This window comes from Pleurodeles waltl, chromosome 5 (assembly GCF_031143425.1).
Source record: "Pleurodeles waltl isolate 20211129_DDA chromosome 5, aPleWal1.hap1.20221129, whole genome shotgun sequence".
Lineage (NCBI taxonomy): Eukaryota > Metazoa > Chordata > Amphibia > Caudata > Salamandridae > Pleurodeles > Pleurodeles waltl.
This window is the reverse complement of record NC_090444.1, coordinates 647,338,441-647,358,712: the sequence shown is the minus strand read 5'-3', so window position 1 is coordinate 647,358,712 and position 20,272 is coordinate 647,338,441.

The window sequence follows — 20,272 nt, the reverse complement described above, 5'->3', positions numbered from 1 at the left end:
AATGGATGGCAGGAGGAGCGGGCAGGAACAGCAAGCTTGGGTGGGGGCAGCACAATGCCAGTCCAGGCCCTGCGTCCAACCCCCCTCCAACGTGCAGTGTGATGAGCACTTTAGTTAACATTAAAAAAGCCCTAGAAATTCACTGAAAAAACAAAGATTACAGGGGCATTATAGTTAGGAAATAGTTACCTTTTGGCATGAGTTATTGTTCCTTGAGATACCTCAAACTGCTGGATTTCTATGGTTTTGTGTGTGTAAATTCTGAACATAACTATAACTTCACTGTAACCTTTCTTTTTTAATGTATATGTATATATATATATATCATCCAAGTTTGTCCTTGACAACGAAGACGCACTCGCACTTCAGTTACTTTAATTTATTAGTGCACCAACAGATCTGGTGTCCTTTCAAACATTCTCTGGCTGTTTTTCTGCCTTACGCATTTCAGACTCTCACCATCCAGACTGAACTGTGAGTGCGTCTTCGTTGTCAAGGACAAACTTGGATACAATATATATATATATATATATATATATATATATATAGAGAGAGAGAGAGAGAGAGAGAGAGAGAGAGGGAGGGAGAAAAAAGGAGGGCGTGAGAGAGGGGAAGGGAGAAAGCATAATGGGTGAGTATAGTCACACCATAACTCATAGAGCTGTAGTCAAATAGTTTGTAAATGTTGCTAGAATACTGAGATGGCATTATTGGACCATATAACGCATTCTTCCAGTGATGTATTTTTCATATTCCGAATTTTTGGGATACTTAGCTTGAAAAACTGTATTATTCACAGTGCAGCTAACGCTGGCCACTGATTGGAATTAGAAAGTTTAGGTTTTATATCTTGTATATAAATTAATAATATACCAATGGGCAATGGTGAGGGCCAGAGGACTCATGCAATTCTCTAGCTGCAGCTTTTACTAGTCATATATTTACTGCGTTTGCCACAAAAATTGCATATTTCCTCAAATGTTGCTTCTAGCTGAAATGAATGAAATGACTGAAAATAATACTTCCAAAAAATATGCCTCATAATTTGCATTTTTGTTGCATAATTTGGTGCTCCATGCCGCTGCTAGTGCTGATAGTTTGCATTTTGCTGCATAATCTGGTCCTCCATGATGCTCCCACGTCCTTGAAATATTTTATCTGACGGAATGCATTATGTTTCTGGGTATAATCACACTCTTCAATGTTTTTTGTGTTTTCTCTTTCAGTTTCTTCTCACAATAGCCTCTCCCCTACCCTTTCCTCGAGACTAGTGCATTGATCTGCAAGTATCTTTGCCCCATGCATTATTGGCAGAAACCATTAGGGCTGCGATGTGTTTTGCTTCTAGGTTGTGATGTCTTGACCACAACCTTCTCCTGAAAACATAGAATCAGGGGGCTCTGAAAGCAATAGTAAGGAATGACCATAAAGCTGAGATCTAGGTATCTTCAATCTGCCCTACCTTGCATAGGTACATAATTGACATTTCCACCCATTTAACTGTGCCATTTTCCCTTCCTTACCCTCTGGTGCGATGCAGTCCTCATGTAGACAAGGTTTGCAAACCCTTCTTGGGTACAACATCACTTATTCCCACTTATAACAACCAAAGTGATGCAATATGCATCCGGAGACACTCGGGCAGATTTATGAAAATGGCGCTGCACCTAGTGCAGCACCACCTTTCTTTCGCCCCTTAATGCCACCCTAACGCCACCATGGTAACACCGTATTGAAAATACTGCACACCATGCCGGTAGTCAGGGTGATTAGTGTCATAATTTTTTAAGCTCTTAGCAGGCGTTAAAAAATGCCAATAACAATGGCACAAAGGAATATCATAGATTCCTTTATGCCATTTTTATGGCCCCCTCCAGCTCCGGAATGCACCCTTTGCATACATTATGCCTGCCGCAGGCATAATGTGGCACAATGGGTTACAAAGAGGCGCAATGCAAGCTTTGCACCACTTTGTAAATATGATGCAACATTTTTCCCCTTCCAACACCACATTAGCATCAAAAATATGACTCTAATGTGGCGCTGGACGGTGCAAGGCCGGCATAAGTCTGGCCCTCAGACCATTAAATTAACCCTGCCACTGGTACTCAACTGCCACTCAAGCAGGTACTGCATTGGTATCACAGTTGCATGCTTGAACACCTTCACGAGTATTGCTTCTGGCATTCACATGTACACCTTGACTGGTACCCTCACTGACAATGATCCTAGAAACTTGAAATGCTGACGTATGAACCAGGAGGCTTTGAGGCGCATGGAGAGTGAGGCACTGGGACAAACATACATAAGTATCTAGGGACAGACTTTGGGACAACTGGACACTGGGAGAGATATACTAGGGTGTTAAGATCCAGGCCCTTGGAAATTGGTATACCAATATGCAGAGACACAGACACACCCACACACCCGAGATGGGGGAAGGGTATACAACAGAACAAGAGACCAAAGCAAATGTAACTGCCTTTTAGTGTTTAGGTGCATTCACTTGAGAGCACCTAAAGAAACTACAGGGACTGGTCACAGAAATGTGAGTGTCGTCATGGAGGTGGTGTCTTTTTGGGGGTTTATTAAATCTCTCAAGACAGATCAGGTCCCCATCCTATGTGTTAAACATGCCCAGACCATACTCCCCACACACCCTATCACACACTAATGCTCTTAATCTTGCATCTCCATACAGAGGGTCAAGGATGCACTGAAATAGCAAACACCAATTCGTTTTAACATGGGCCATCGGGACACACAGCTTCTCATACACCAACATCTAAAATCTATAAAATAGAGGGCAATATTAGGTTTTCTTCTGTAGGCCCAAAGGTGCGAGGTCAACCAAGTAATAACAAGCATTTGAAATGCTATAGGTCTCGCATTTACTTGAGTTGGAGCTTTTGGCATTGTAAATTTGTAACCGGCTTCTTTTGCCACATGAATTGGTCAACCATGCTGCATATTGTGGTACTTTCCGAATCCACGATGATCATTACAAAGACTTCATAGCGGAATATAAAAGACTTTAGCAGAAAAGTTTCTGGAGTCGTGTGTGACTCGAAGTAAAGTGCTTCGACGCTCATCAAGGGTGGTAAACACTACGTGAATACAATTACAAATACGCTACATATGAGTCCATTCAATCATAATCTGTTCTAAAACACTCTGCAAAGGTGGGTAGGAAGCCCGGCCCTTGTCTAATTGCGAACGGGTATGCGTGGTGCACAAGTCAACAAAATGATGAAGGCAGGCGCATCACAGACATATTTGTTTTTTTTAATAGGTTAAACTCTAAATGTTACAGCATCTCTACACAAAATGTACATTTCTCCTCTCCCTTTCTGTGTTGTCCTTGTCAGTTTGCAAAACCTAAGCGCTCTGACACCCTCTGCTGGGTTGAGAGGTGCAACATAATAATAGATAATGGCTTCTGTTTCATAGTTTGCAAAGCGCCTAGAAGGTACAGCTCCTTCAGGGTCGTCTACTTGCCCAGAAATATGCTGGCAGCAAATCTCTGTAGCGCCGAGCGGCATCGTGAGCCTACCTAGCCTTAACAAGTCTGTGTTCTAATCCCAGTTTATTCACTTGATCAAAACAGTCGGGGCGGTACAAATTAGAACTGACTGAAGGTCAACGTTAAGCGCTGTATGAAGAGCACACTTGTATATTTACTTAGAAATCTTGCCAGCTGTTTAAAGAACCAGGTTTTTCCCTTAAACAGATTTTTCCAATGGTATTTCAAGTTAGAGGCACCCCAGCAATGAGAAGTGCAGCTCTCAGCGAGACAAAGCCCCTCTTCTATCTGAACAGTGAGAGCAAAGATACCACAGTGGTCACGGTTGCGTGCATGGCGTGTGCCCTTGTTTGCTTACAAGGCGCCCAAAGGTGTCGAAGATGTCACAAGCACGGTCACAATTGCAGGCTGTGTAGTGGGAACTGACTGCCGCAGATATATGGTGAATGTGAAAGCGTTGCCAGGCCGCTCTCTCGGCTTGGATTCCATGCGGAGGTGGGCTTGAAACTGCAAGAATTTGTGCCTCCCAGTCCACGGGAAGAGATTTTGTGTGAGAACCTGTTTGTCCCGGAGACTCTTAGAGGGAAACAGAGACAAACTGTATTAAACAGCACCTCGGGCCGGATTTCAACGAGAGGAGGAAGTGCTGAGGGGAGGTGACCCGCATAGGAATGTGTGAGGGAGGCTTGTACTGTCTACACAAGGGATCTGCTGTCAGTGTTAGTGTAGGGTTGTACTACTTCTGCCAGGACTGTGACTGCGCCTGTGCTGTGTGAGGGAGGCCCATACTGTATGTGTCAGAGGGGCTTGTGTGGTGTGTGTGCAACAATTACAAACGTTAGCGCATATAACCTTATTTGGTCTTCTATAATTTAATTGACAAGGGGATGCGTTAGAGATTTCGACTGGCCTTTTGACTGTGCTTAGAGTGATTCCACCATAAATCATGACTTCTCTGGAAATAAAACAACCAAAATGATAATCAACATCAAATTGCTTTGGAGTCATAGAGCTTTATGCACCATGACCCATTTGGCCATGAATAACCACAGTTCTTTTAGTGGTTAAAATGTTTATTTTCCTAGGTTAACAATGCTAATATCACATAGATTAGTCTCAGAATCAAATGGTATACATATACAAACAACACAGGTTGACCAAAACGCCTAAAGAATCTCACTTTAGCTAAGGCATTTGTAACTACCCCCTCGAGGGCTACAGTACAAATCAATAACAGTAATAACTGAAAGACAGAAACAGTATACATCCAGGCTCATCAGATGAACATAACCAATTCTTGGTTAATGATAGCTGTTAACATGTGGCAATAGTAACTAACCTTTAGATTAGAATAGCATGTTTGGGCTTCATGCAAAACAGTTTTAGTTTTAGTTAATTAGGAAAACATCTAACTATGGATCTATCAAAATAGCAGTTGGTACCTAAAGGTAAAATACAAATACAACATAAATGAATAATGTTTCAGTATATCTCTCCGCAATGAGGCAGCAAGATATACTCCCTCATTATGACCTTGGAGGTGAGTGATAAAGTGGCAGTAATACCGCCAACAGGCTTGTGCTAATTACTGCCAAATTATGACCATGGCGGTGATAACTCTCATAGACAGCCAATGTACCACACCGTTCGCTAGGGCGGAAACAACACTCACCACGGTGGTAGCCGCCATTAGCCAGGCGGAAGACAAAGTACCACCCACCATATTTTGACCCTTCAATCTGTCACGTTTTCCTGGGCGGTACAAATGCCATCAAAAGCCTGGCGGGAAACTCATCACAGAAGAGCAAAGACTCACCATCGGAGACACAGGGAAGAACAACGCCGCCATGGAACCGGAACTGCAAGTTTTCCCAATGCTCATTTACGTCATGCTCCACCAGTAACAGCAATGCCGACGAAGATGATGACGGTAAGTACAGCCGCCTAGCACACAAGAGAGGGAAGGAGGAAAATGAGAGTGACACACACACGCACAACACACACCCAACACACATACACACCATACACACAACCAGCTGCACATGAAAAACAATGGCACACAATACACGACACAATAATGCAAGGACAACAAAAATGCGGTAATGAGAATGTATTGATATAAACAACTACTAAATAAACCAATTGTATGAGAAACAGATATGTACAAATGTACACAAAGGGTCGCTGCCCAGTCCAATGTACTAAGGGCCCACATGGCCACAGGGCACAGTCCAAGGCCCAACTCGAATCCTGAATTCATCCGGATAGAACTCTGCAGGGACATCAGTTTGCAAGTGGGCAGGCACCTCAGGGGGATGGGGGTGGGGGCACCTCAGCCAAAGTCGGGAACAAGCCCACTGGTTCTGGAGGGGGCTCCAGGCCCATTACTCTGTGTGGGGAGTGCAAGGCCACAGTCTCTGGAGTGGATGTCTTTCCCACTGGTTCTGTAGGGGGCTTCATGCCATTACTCTGTGCTGGGGAGTACAAGGCCACAGTCTCTGGAGTGGGTTTCTTTCCCACTGGTTCTGGAGGGGACTCTATGCCCAATATTTTGTGCTGCTGAGTGCAAGGCCACAGTCTCTGGAGTGGGTGTCTTTCCCATGGTTTCTGAAGGGGGCTCGATGCCCATTATTCTGTGCTGAGGAGTGCAAGGCCACAATCTCTCAGGTGGGGAACATGCCCACTGCTCCTGGGGGAGCCCTTGTACAGCAGTCCCTGGCGGGTGGCCTATATGGCTTCCGCTGGTGGTGATGGCTGCACGGTGTCATCTGGCGGTGAGCGTTGTACAGTGTCAGCAGGTGGAGGTGCCTCCGGGGTAGCCTCTGCTGGTGATAAAAGGCTGAACTGTGGTGGCAGGTGGAGGTGCCTCCTGGGCAGCCTCTGATGGTGGTGAGGGCTGAACTTTGATGGCAGGTGGAGGTGCCTCCTGGGCAGCCTCTGCTGGTGGTGAGGGCTGAACTGTGGTGGCAGGTGGAGGTGCCTCCTGGGCAGCCTCTGATGGTGGTGAGGGCTGAACTGTGGTGGCAGGTGGAGGTGCCTCCTGGGCAGCCTCTGCTGATAGTGAGGGATGCACTTCCTCAGCTGGCGGTGGGGACCCAGTGACCACTGGTGGTGGTGGAGGTGTCACCCTGACAGCCTCCGCTGGATCCGAGGGCTTCTTCCCCTTCATGGCAGGAGGCGTGGGATTCTTACCCTTCCTGGCAGGGGTTGAGGGCTTCTTCTCCTTCATGGCAGGTTTTGCATGTTCCTTAGCCTTCCGGGCAGGAGTCAAGGTCTTCTTCCCCTTCATGGCAGGAGGTGTGGGATCCTTAACCTTCCTGGCTGGTGGAGTGCGATCCTTCACTGACATGCCACTACTACTAGGTGGTGCCATCACTATCCGCGTGGACTGTTTGGCTGAGATGCTGGTCTGGGTCATTGGGACCCTGCTCTTACAGGTGGGGGAGAGGGAAGAGGTCAAGTTGGGCAAGGAAAAGCTTCTTAGTGATAGAGGGGTGGGAGGATGGAGGAGGGATTGGAGTAGAAGTTGAGGGAGTGGTTGTAGGAGGTGTATGTCTGCTGAATTTGGGTGCAGGTGCATGGGCAGTGTGCTGATGTGAGGTGGATGACTGTTGGGTGTGTGAGTGCTTGCATTTGTGTCCTTTAGGAGGGGGGACAGACAGGGTGAGAGAGGACACAGGTGACGCGTGCATGGATGTTGTGGAGGTGTGTGTGCTGCTTGGTGTGGTGATGCTGGTGGTGGATGTTGATGCAGTGCTTGCAGCTGTGAGTGTGGACGAGATTGTGAGGGAGGTGGAGGAGGAGGAGGAGGAGGAGAGGGAGACAGTGGAGGAAGTGGATGTGGTTGTGTCTGCACCTGTCTGGTGCTTGATTGTGGGATCAAGTGTGGTGCCTGTGTTTGACTGTGCCACTCTTGGGTGTTGCCTTGTGTGCATGCTCGTCTGTATGTGTGCATGGGATGGGTTGGGGTTGAGGAGACTGGGACTGGGAAGTGGTAGTTGGAGGGGGGACTGTCGGAACAGGGACAATGGCTGCCATCAGAGAGGAGGCCAGAGCCGGAATCGATCTCTGTTGGACTGCCGATCCACTTTGGATGCCCTCCAGGAATGCATTGAATGCTGCATCTGGGATGCCAGCCCCTGGATGGCATTCACAATGGTTGACTGCCCTACAGAGATGGATCTCAGGAGGTCAATATCCTCCTCACTGAGGGCAGCAGGGCTTACTGCGGCAGGGCCTGAGGTTCCTGGGGCGAAGGAGATGTCCACCCTCCTGGATGAGCGGGCATGAGCAACTCGCTGAGGGGCTACTGGGAGGGCGGTGCTGGTACAGGGAGCTTCCATCAAAGTCAGTGTTGTCACCTCCTGTCTCCGTCGTGGTGCTCTGTCCATCATCTGTCCCACTGGTTCCATTGGTGTCGGTGGACTCTACCTCCTGGGTCCTGTGGGATGCAGCTCCCTCTGTCACCGGTGCCCCTACTCCTCCACCAGATGATGCTTAGGCACACATGGACAGGATGACAGAAGAAAAAAGGGGGGAGAGAGAAAAAGGAAACACTGAGTCAATTACTGCATCAACACTACAGTTAGCATACACAGCACCGTTACACACAGGGATCAGGCTTGAGCACTATGCATTGCACTGCCAGTGATTTTGCTAGATGCCACGGCAAGATGAGGGTCACACACCGCCAACTGCACCCCTACTGGGACCCACAAAGCCCTGATTGACATGGAATTCAAACAAGCTAGGTTACCTGCATTTGCCATACACACATTACCCTAGAGTTGAATCACGCTGCAATGTCTGGCCTGGCCTTAGGGGTTCCCACTAATTGACATCCACCACCCAGATCCCAAGCAAGCGGCCAATCATTGTAATAATGCCTACTGAATTCACCCCTTGAGCCTGCTTTGATGCCCTTGATCGCCCATCCAGCTCTGGTTAGGCCATGGCCAGTATGCGGGCCATCAGGGGGTTCAGGTTCCAACGGGCACCCCTTCCTTGTTGGGAGGGCATCCCCAGATGGGCCTCTGCGGTCTTCCGTGTGCAGCATCTCAGATCCTCCCACAGTTTCTGACAGTGGGTGCTCTGCATGCCATAGACCCAGAGGGTCCGCACGTCTTTGGCGATGGCATGCCATAATCCCTTCTTTTGATGGGCGCTGACCTGCAAAGGTAACACCATTAACCATACAGTCCAGCCTGTCACACACATTGCCCACCAATCCCGTTTCCATCACCATTGTCACATACATCGGCTGGCGCACACCGTGTACACCACCACAAGACATCCCCCCGATGACATGATGCTTGCACACACATCTCCATGGATCCTTCACACATGCATTGTGCCCAAGGTGTACTCACCTGTTGGTCTGGAGGCCCATACAGCAGTCCGTACTGGGGTAGGACCCCATCCACCAATCAGTCCAAGTCCCCTGAAGTGAAGGCAGGGGCCCTTTCCCTGTCATACCGGCCATGGTAGGTTCCAGGCACAGGTCACAGCAGCACATGCAGCTGTAGGTGTTCTCCTGTTGAAGGTCAGGAAACAAGTGAGGAATTAGATAGAAAATGGCGGTGATGTCCGCACGGGGTACACCGACAACTGCCGGCGCAGATCTCCTTTGGCCGCTGTACTCCATAGAGCACCATATTATCCAATGAGGAATTGCACGGTGGTGCAAGACTGCCTTCCGCCACGATGCCCAACGTCGGTGGAGTTACCTCACTTCCACCTCTCCCTACATACAGGACAGGCGGTCGTCATTTCATGGCGGCGGACAACGGTCATATCAACCTTGACTGAGTCACAGCCCAGATTAGCACATACCTCGCCATTCCCACTGTCCCATCACATAAATGAACTATGTACACTGAAGTTGTGGTTCCATTGTTCAAATTGTGACAGCCTACTCACTCTTGTGTCCCTTAGATACCTACCCCTGCAGATAAATAGGAGGAGGAGACATACCCCCTGTGTACAGAGCCCTTGTGGACTTGGCTACACTGGAGGCCAGGCACATTGTACTCACCTATAGACTGAATAGGGCCAAAATCTCTGAGCTGTGTGCCCAATTGGATCCATACCTGATATCTGCTATCCGTCATCCCACTGGGATCCCCCCATCTTGTGCAAGTGCTATAGGTGCTCCATTTCCTGGCAACTTTCTTTCCAAGTGACAGTGAACTTGGCAGCAGGGATGTTACAGCCAATGTTTTCAAATGTGCTGGCAAGAGTTTTGTCTGTCCTGGTGAAACACATGTGCAGCTACATAGCTTTCCCCCAGGTGGAAGATTTGACCACAGTGAAGGCCGGATTCTATGCAATGGGACATATAGGCAATATTATTGGGGCGATTGATGGAACACATATTGTGTTTGTCCCCCCTGCCAGAATGAACAGGTGTTCAGGAATCGGAAGAGTTTCCACTCACTGAATGTGCTAATGGTGTGCCTGGCACATCTTCTTCTCACGCGTCAAACCTACAGAGTATCACTTACTAATGTGATGGCACAACTACAGAGGCACAGGGTGTGGCTACTAGGTGAGCCTGAGTCCCCATGCAATGTATGTCAGTGTATGCCTTCAGAAGTTATCCCCATGCCATTGTGTAAGGCTAATGTTAGTCCCTCAATACTTGCAGGTGACTCTGGCTACCCAAACCTATTGTGGCTCCTGACCCGTGTGAGGAATGCCATAACAGGGCTGAGAATCCGTAAAATGATGCACATGGGCAAACCAGGTGGATCCTCAAACGTACCTTAAGCCTGCTGAAGGCCAGGTTCAGATGCCTCCATCTGACAGGTGGATCCCTGTGCTACTCACCCGAGATAGTAGTAGCATGCTGCATGTTGCATAACTTGGCCCTCAGACGACATGTGTCTTATCTGCAGGAGGAGGAGATTGGAAATGTCCCTGTGGCAGCAGTGGACCCTGAAGACAGTGAGGATGAGGAGGCAGAGAATGAGGATGTGGACAACAGAACATTAGTTATACGTGAATACTTCCAATGACACACAGGTGAGACAGTGCAAATGACCATTACTCTGACTATTGGTGTTTTCTGTGTGGCTGTAGCATGAAGACATTCACGTCCTTTGCATCTCAACTTATTGTCACCTATGGCTTGTCATTTTACAGATGTTGGTGATATAACAACTGTGTACTGATGTGCTGACTACAGACAGCTACAGGTCATTATTTCTATTCTCTCACAGTGTTCAGATCATTTGCACCAGATGTCACTGTTTCCATAATTGCACATTTTCACCACAATAAACACTATCACTCAAGTTGTGTTCAAGGGTGTTTATTTTAGTGCAAATTATAGATGGAAAAGTGCAATGGAATGGGGTGATGGTAGAGGTAAGTCCAGGGTATTGTACTAGTCTGTTTGTAGCACAGGTCCAGTGTCCAAGGGGCCATAGGAACTGGAGCAAAGGCATTTCAGAGTGGACCAGGTGACAGAGTGGGACACAAGGGGGTCATTCAGGAGGGTCTTGTTTCCTGGCAGTGGTCTTGGTCTTGGCAAGTGTCTCTGGCTTCTGTCTGGCTCGCAGGGAACGTTTGCGGGGTGGTTCACCTTCTGAAGGGGCAGGGGTGCTGGTGGCCTGTGGGTCCTGTGGCAGGACCTCCTGTCCACTAGCTGCAGCAGATGTGGAGGGCTGGTCAGTAGACTGGCTAGGGATAGGGGCATGCTGGTGTGCAGTCTATTCCCTCATGATGTTGGCATATCAGCCAGCACCCCTGCTATGGACACAATGGTGGTGTTGAGGGCCTACAAATCTTCCCTGATCTCCTGATTGTGTAGCTCCTGCAGCCGCTTGTTCTCCTGCATGTTGGTAAGGATCTGGCCCATCTTGTCCTGGGATTGTTGGGAAGCCCCAAAGACATTAGTGAGTGCCTCATGGAGAGTCGGTTCCCTGGGCCTGTCCTCCCCCTGGCGCACAGCTGTCCTCCAACCGTCCCTGTCCCCCTGTGCCTGTGTCCCCTGAACGGTGTGCCCATTACCACTGACCCCAGGACCCTGATTGTCTTGGGTGTGAGGTAGGGCTGGGGTCCCTGTACAGATGGGCACACTGCTGATTGACGTGTCCTGGGGACAGAGGTGTGGGGACGTTGGGTGGGTGCTGTGGTGTTGGGTACATTGGGGGGAGGCTCTGTGGTGGACTGGGAGTGGGATGGGGTATCCGACTGACCAGTGGACCCTTTTGGGCCAGGAAGTTCATCCAGATCCTGAAGTCCGGGGTTACTGTCATCACTGGGGGCATTTCTGTGGGGGGACTGGATAGTCGTGGCAGTTCCTCGCCGCTGGGATTGGCTGGGGCACCTGTGGGGATGTAAGTGATGTATTATGCTTCATGTCTGTGACATACTGTACATACCTAGCTTCCCCTCTATCGTTGCTATTGCCCTGCCACATTTGTTTGTGTATGGTGATGTATTGTGTGATTGTTAGTACTTCATGCTGCGCATGCTTTGGTGATGGGTGTGCATGCTGGGCTGGGAGGGCTGCCCATAAATTGGTATGGCATGCAGGGCTTGGCATTGGGGTTGGTCACATGTGTAGGTGCACTGTGTGGTTTGGAGTAGAGTGATGGGAGTCAGGGTGAGGGGGTGAGATGGCATGCAGCTATGCGGGTGATAAGTAGTAAGTATTGACTCACCAGTGTCCAGTCCTCCGGCTACTCCATTGAGTCCTTCAGGATGCAGGATTGCCAAGACTTGCTCCCCCCATGCTGTGATCTGTGGGAGAGGAGTTGGGGGTCCACGTGTGTCCTCTGGATGGCAAGCTGGTGCCTTGCTGCCAGGGAACGTACCTTCCCCCGTAGGTTGTTCCACCTCTTCCTGGTGTTGTCCTTTGTTCTTGGATGCTTTCTCATGGTGTTCACCCTGTCCATGATCCTCTGCCATAGCTCCATCTTCCAGGCAATGGGTATCTGCTGTACCTCTGCTCCAAACAGCTGTGGCTCTACCCTGACTATTTTCTCCACCATGACCCGCAACTCCTCAACAGGGGGTGTCCCTGGGGGCGTGGGAGGGCACCTCTGGGCTCCTTCCGAGCCCACAGGTCCCTTAACGCCTGCCTTTTCCAGGCGCTAAAAAACGGCGCAAAAGCGTCCGTACGTAATTTTTTTTGACCCGCCCACTCCCGGGCGTGAATTTTGCCCGGGAGTGTAAATACGGCGCACATGCCTCGGAGTCAATTTTTTAGACGGGAACGCCTACCTTGCATCTCATTAACGCAAAGTAGGTGTCCACGCTAAAAAATGACGCAAACTCCATGGACTTTGGCGCTAGACGCGTCTAACGCCAAAGTACAAATATGGAGTTAGTATTGCGTCGGAATTGCGTAAAAAAAAAATGACGCAATTCCGGCGCAAACGGAGTATAAATATGCCCCTAAGGGTGTCCAAGATACCCCACACCAAGACCCTGAAAAGTAGGAGTAAAGTTACCCTTCTACCCCAGAAAGACAGTAAAGTCGAGATAGGGGATTCCGCAAGGACAACAACTGACTGCAAAGTACTGAAGACGTGTTCCTGGACCTGAGGACCTGTAAAGGAAGGGGACCAAGTCCAAGAGTCACGCAATTGTCCGGGGGGGCAGGAGCCCACTAAACCCCGGATGAAGGTGCAAAAGGGCTGCCTCCGGGTGGAAGAAGCCGAAGATTCTGCAACAATGGAAGGTGCCAGGAACTTCTCCTTTGGTCAGAAGATGTCCCATGGCGTGCTGGAGGATGCAGAGTTGTTTCCATGCAGAAAGACCGCAAACAAGCCTTGCTAGCTGCAAGAGTCGCGGGTGAGGATTTTGGGTGCTGACAGGGCCCAGGAAGGACCAGGAGGTCGCCCCTCGGAGGAGGAGACAGAGGGGGCGCCCAGCAACACAGGGAGCCCATGCAAAAGCAGGCAGCACCTGCAGAAGCACCAGAGCAGGCACTTAGAAGATCTGAGGATGACGGTCGACTCAGAACAACAAAAGAGGGTCCCACGACATCGGAGTCCAACTCAGCGAGTTGGGTAATGCAGGAAGGAGTGCTGGGGACCTGGGCTAGGCTGTGCACAAAGGAAGTCTTGCAAAAGTGAGCCCGAGCAGCTGCAGGTTATGCAGTACACAGGATTACTGTCTGGCATGGAGAGGCAAGGATTTACCTCCACCAAATTTGGACAGAAGTGGAGTAAAGTGTCTCCACTGTACTGTCGGAGACACTTGGACCCAGCTCCTGTGTTCCAGGGGCCACACTCGTCAGGATGAGAGGGGACCCAGAGGACCGGTGATGCAGAAGTTTGGTGTCTGCGTCGACCCACAGGAGATTTCTTCTTGGCTTCCAGTGCAGGGTGAAGGCAGACAGCCCTCAGAGCATGCACCACCAGGAAACAGTCGAGAAAGCCGGCAGTTTGAGGCACTACAATGCTGCTGGTAGTCTTCTTGCTACTTTTTTGCGGAAATGCAGGATTCCTGGAGCAGTCAGTGGTCGATCCTTGGCAGAAGTAAAAGAGGGAAGTGCAGAGGAACTCTGGTGAGCTCTTGCATTCGTTATCTGGTGAGATACCCACAGGAGAGACCCTAAATAGCCCTCAGAGGAGGATTGACTACAGAGAAAGGTAAGCACCTATCAGGAGGGGTCTCTGATGTCACCTGCTGGCACTGGCCACTCAGAGCTGTCCATTGTGCCCTTACACCTCTGCATCCAAGATGGCAGAGGTCTTGGACACACCGGAGGAGCTCTGGGCACCTCCCCTGGGAGGTACTGGTCAGGGGAGTGGTCACTCCCCTCTCCTTTGTCCATTTTTTGCGCCAGAGCAGGGCTGGGGGGATCCCTGAACCGGTGTAGACTTGCTTATGCAAGGAGGGCACCATCTGTGCCCTTCAAAGTATTTCCAGAGGCCAGGAGAGGCTACCCCTTCCAGGCCTTTCACACCTATTTCCAAAGGGAGAGGGTGTAACACCCTCTCTCAGAGGAAATCTTTTGTTCTGCCTTCCTGGGACTGGGCAGCCCAGGCCCCAGGGGGGCAGAGACCTGTCTGAGGGTTGGCAGCAGCGGTAGCTGCAAAGAAAACCCCGGAAAGCTGGAGTCCCGGGGATGCATGGAATTGTCCCCCCAATACCAGAATGGTATTGGGGTGACAATCCCATGATCCTAGACATGTTACATTGCCCTGTTCGGAGTTACCATTGTGAGGCTACATATAGGTATTGACGTATATGTAGTGCACACATGTAATGGTGTCCCCGCACTCACAAGGTCCGGGGAATTTGCCCTGAACAATGTGGGGGCACCTTGGCTAGTGCCAGGGTGCCCACACACTAAGTAACTTTGCACCTAACCTTCACTAAGTGAGGGTTAGGCATATAGGTGACTTATAAGTTACTGAAGTGCAGTGTAAAATGGCTGTGAAATAACGTGGATGTTATTTCACTCAGGCTGCAGTGGCAGTCCTATGTAAGAATTGTCTGAGCTCCCTATGGGTGGCAAAAGAAATGCTGAAGCCCATAGGGATCTCCTGGAACCCCAATACCCTGGGTACCTAGGTACCATATACTAGGGCAGTATAAGGGTGTTCCAGTGTGCCAATCAGAATTGGTAAAATTAGTCACTAGCCTGCAGTGACAATTTTAAAAGCAGAGAGAGCATAAACAGTGAGGCTCTGGTTAGCAGATACAGTGATACAGTTAGGCACCACACAAGGAACACATACAGGGCATACTTTATGAGCACTGGGGTCCTGGCTAGCAGGATCCCAGTGACACAGGCAAAAACAAACATACACACAAGTAAAAATGGGGGTAACATGCCAGGCAGGATGGTACTTTCCTACACCAGGAAGATGGAGCTATGGCAAAGAATTGTGGACAGGGTGAAAGCCGTGGGACAGCATCCACATGCAAGGAATGACATCAGGAAGAGGTGGAACGACCTACAGGGGAAGGTACGTTCTGTGGCAGCAAGGCACCATGTTGAGGACTCACGGTTGACTCCTACCTACTCCCCACAGCTCACAGCATGGGAGGAGCAAGTCTTGGCATTACTGCATACTGAGGGACTCACTGGAGTTGCTGGAGGACTGGACACTGGTGATTCAACATTTACTACTTATCACCCCCCAAACCTGCATGCCATCTCACACTCTCACCCTCACTCCCATCACTCCACTCCATCCCAGACACTGCACCTACAAATATGACTAATCCCAATGTCAAACCCTGCATGCTATACGAATGCATGGACAGCCCTCTCAGCCCTGCATGACACCCATCACCAAAGCGTGCACAGCATGGAGAACTAACAATCCCACAATACATCACTATACACAAGCAAAGTTGGCAGGGCAACAGCAACGATAGAGGGGAAGCTAGGGATGTACAATATGTTACAGACATGAAGCATAATACATCACTTACGTCCCCACAGGTTCCCCAGCCAATCTCAGCGGAGAGGAGGTGCTACGACTAATCAGTCCCTCAACAGAAGATGCCCCCAGTGATGACAGTAATTCTGGACTTCAGGATCTGGATGAACTACCTGGCCCATCGGTCACCCCAGCCCACTCCCAGTCAACCACAGAGCCTCCCCCATCAGTATCCAACACCATAGCACCCACCCAGCATCCCCACACCTCTGTCCCCAGGACACGTCAATTAGCAGTGTGCCCACCTGAATAGGAACCACAGTCCACACCTCACACCCAGGACAATCAGGAACCTGGAGCCAGTGGCAGTGGGCACACCGTTCAGGGGACACAGGCACAGGGCAACAGGGACACTGGGAGGACTGCTGTGTGCCAGGGGGAGGTCAGGCCCAGGGAACCAACTCTCCAAGAGGCACTCACCAATGTCCTGGGGGCCTACCAACAATCCCAGGAGACGATGGGCCAGCCAGATCCTTACGAACATGCAGGAGAACAAATGGCTGCAGGGGGAACACCATCAGGAGATCAGGGAGGACTTGTAGGCTCTCAGCACCACCATGATCTCCATAGCAGGGGTGCTAGCAGACATGGCCAACATCATGAAGGAATGGACAACACACCAGTGGGGCCCTACCACTAGCCAGTCTATTGACCAGCCCTCCAGCTCTGTTGCAGCTAGTGGGCAGGAGTCCCCGCCGCATGACCAACAGGCCACCAGCACCCCTTCCCCTGCAGAAGGTGAACCACCCCGCAAACGTTCCCTGTGACCCTGACAGATGCCAGAGACACTTGCCAGGACCAAGACCACCGCCAGGAAATGAGACTCTCCTGATTGTCCCCCTTGTGTCCCACCCTGTCACGTTGTCCTCTTTGAACTGCCTTTTCTCCCCTTCCTATAGCCCCTTGGACACTGGACCTGTGCTACAATCAGAGTGAAACAATACCCTGGAATTTCCTCTACCATCACCCCATTCCATTGCACTTTTCAGTCAAATATTTGCCCTACAATAAACACCCTTGAACACAATAAGAGTGCCACCATTTTATGTGTTGAAAATGTGCATTTATGGGAACAGTCACATCTTGTGCAAATGATCTGAACACTGTGATAGCATACAAACAATGACCCACAGCTGTCTGCAGAAAACACATCAGGACACTGTGGTCATATCACCAACATCTGTAGAAGGACAAGCCATAGGTTACAATAAGTTGAGATGCAAAGGACGTGAATGCCTTCATGCTACAGCCACACAGATAACATCAATAGTCAGAGTAATGGTCATTTGCACTGTCTCACCTGTGTGTCATTGGAAGTATTCATGTATAACTGATGTTCTGTTGTCCACATCTTCATCCTCTGCCTCCTCATCCTCACTTTGCTCAGGGTCCACTGCTGCCACAGGGGCATCTCCAGTCTCCTTCTCCTGCAGAAAAGGCACATGTCATCTGAGGGCCAGGTTGTGCAACATGCAGCATGTCACTACCATCTGGAAGACCTTCTCGGGTGAGTAGCACAGGGATCCACCTGTCAGATAAGGGCATCGGAACCTGGCCTTCAGGAGACCAAAGATCCTCTCAATTATTCTCCTGGTTTGCCCATGTGCATCATTATAACGGTTCTCAGCCCCTGTCCTGGCATTCCTCACTTGTCAGGAGCCATGATAGGTTTGGGTAGCCAGAGTCACCTGCAAATAGTGAGGGACAAAATTTAGCCTTCCACAATCCTATGGGGATAACACTTGAAGGCATACACTGACACACAGTGGGTGGGGACTCTGGCTCACCTATTAGCCACACCCTGTGCCTCTGTAGTTGGGCCATCACATTTGGGATGCTGCTATTCCTCAGAACAAAGGCGTCATGCACAGACACAGGACACTTGGCACACCATTTGCACATTCAATGAGTGGAACTCTTGCGATTTCTGAACACCAGTTCATTCTGGCAGGGAGGGACAAACACAATATGTGTACCATCAATCGCCCCAATAATATTGGGAATATATCCCATTGCATAGAATCCAGCCTTCACAGTGGGGAAATCTTCCACATGGAGGAAAGAAATGTAGTTGCACATGTGTTTCACCAAGGCAGACAATACCCTTGCCAGCACGATTGAGAACATTGGCTGTGACATTCCTGCTGCCAAGCCCACTGTCACTTGGGAAGAACCAGTTGCCAGGAAATGGATCACAGTTAGAACCTGCACAAAAGGGGGGATCCCAGTGGGATGACGGATAGCTGATATCAGGTCAGGCTCCAATTGTGCACACAGCTCTGTGATTGTGGCCCTGTCCAGTCTATAGGTGAGTATAATGTGCCTGTCCTCCAGTGTAGCCAAGTCCACAAGAGGTCTGTACACGGGGGTTTGTCTCCTCCTCCTATTCATCCGCAGTGATAGGTATCTAAGAGACACAAGAGTGAGTAGGCCATCAAAATTTGAACAATGGAACCACCACTTCAGTGTGCATACAGCATTAATGTGATGGGACAGTGGGAATGGCAATGTATGTGCAGTTTTCGACAATGACACAGTTATGGAAGATCTGTATGTAGTCTACCACCATGAAATGGTGACCACCTGTCCTGTAGCTAGGGACAGGTGGATGTGAGGTAACTCCGCAGACATTGGGCATTGTGGTGGAAGGCGGTCGGTGGTGATGGTGCACACCGCCACAGATGTGACCGCCATTTTCTGTCTATAACCTCACTTGATTCCTGACTTTCCACAGGAAAACACCTACACTGCGTGTGCTGCTGTGACGTGTGTCCGGAACCTACCATGGCCCCTGTGACCGGGGAAAGGGCCCCTGCCTTCACTTTGGAGGAGTTGGAGCACTTGGCGGATTGGTTCCAACGCAAGTATGGACAGCTGTATGGGCTTCCTGATCAACATGTAAGTACACCCTGGGCACCATGCATGTAGGAAGGTTGCATGGAGATGTATGTGCAGGCATCATGTCTTTTGGGGGATGTCTGTAGGTAGTGTACATGGTGGGCGCTGGGCGATGTGTGTGTGTTGTGCATGTGTGTGTCACTCTCCTTTTCCTCCCTCCCTCCCTTGTGTGGTAGGCGGTTGTACTCACCATCGTCGTCTTCGTTGGCATTGGTGTTCCAGGTGGAGCATGGCAAAGAAGAGCATCGGGAAGACTTGAAGTTCCAGTTCCATGGCGGCATTAAGCTTCTCTGTGTCTCTGTTGGTGAGTCTTTGGTCTTCTGTGATGTGTTTCTGCCAGGCTAGTGATGGTGTTAGTACTGCCCCGGAAATCGTTGCGGTGTGGTGTGTCACAATGTGGTGGGCGTACCTGTTCTTTCTCCTGGCTGTTGATGGCTACCGCCGTGGTGCATGGTGTTTACGCCCTGGTGAATGGTGTGGTACATTGGCTGTCTATGGGAGTTATCACCGCCATGGTCATAATTTGGCGGTAATTACCGCCAGCCTGTTGGCGGTATTACCGCCACTTTAACAGTCACCGCCAATGTCATAATGGCCACCATAGTCTCTTCGTCAGATGGACATCCGTCTAGTCAGCATCAGCAATGGGACACTGGAAGGGAATGGTTAAGCCACAGGGACTCTAAGTTAACTGAACCATTTAAGAAGCAATATCTAAGGGAACAGCATTCAGCATTAAAGATTTAAGCAAATAAGTCAAGGGTAGGAAATAAATCATCAGGAACTGTTCAGCTCCTTGGACAGATTATAATAAGCGCAAAAGTGAGAATGAATGAATGACTGCTTCTGCTCTGTTCAGTCGTGCCATTGTTCAGAAAATCGTACATTTACATTTAGTCCAATGATCACTACTCTATACATCTAAAATATAACTAAACAGTCTTTCACATGTTGATGATTGGCTCCTCTTCTCCTGTTCCCATCATCAGGTTTGTCAGGTAACAAATTTGTTGCAATCCTGGCTGTAGTCAGTGCAGCCATTGTTCAGTTCTGGGAACATCTTCTCACATGTCATGCCTACAAAGTATCACTTTCTAATGTAAAACATTCTAACAGGCAGTTCTCATGAGAAAGTCTAATGCATTTACAAATCGCTTGGTGAACTCTGTGTCAACAAAGAACAATTTATATTCTCGACTTTTACAGAACACGCACATTTGGGCCCATATTTATACTTTTTGACGCTAAACTGCGCTAACGCAGTTTAGCGTCAAAAAATTTAGCGCCGTCTAACGCCATTCTGAAGCGCCATGCGGGTGCCGTATTTATGGAATGGCGTTAGCCGGCACTAGCAGACCGGCGCTGCCTGGTGTGCGTGGAAAAAAACCACGTAGACCAGGCAGCGCCGGCGTAGGGGGAAAATGGCGTTAGGGCGTTT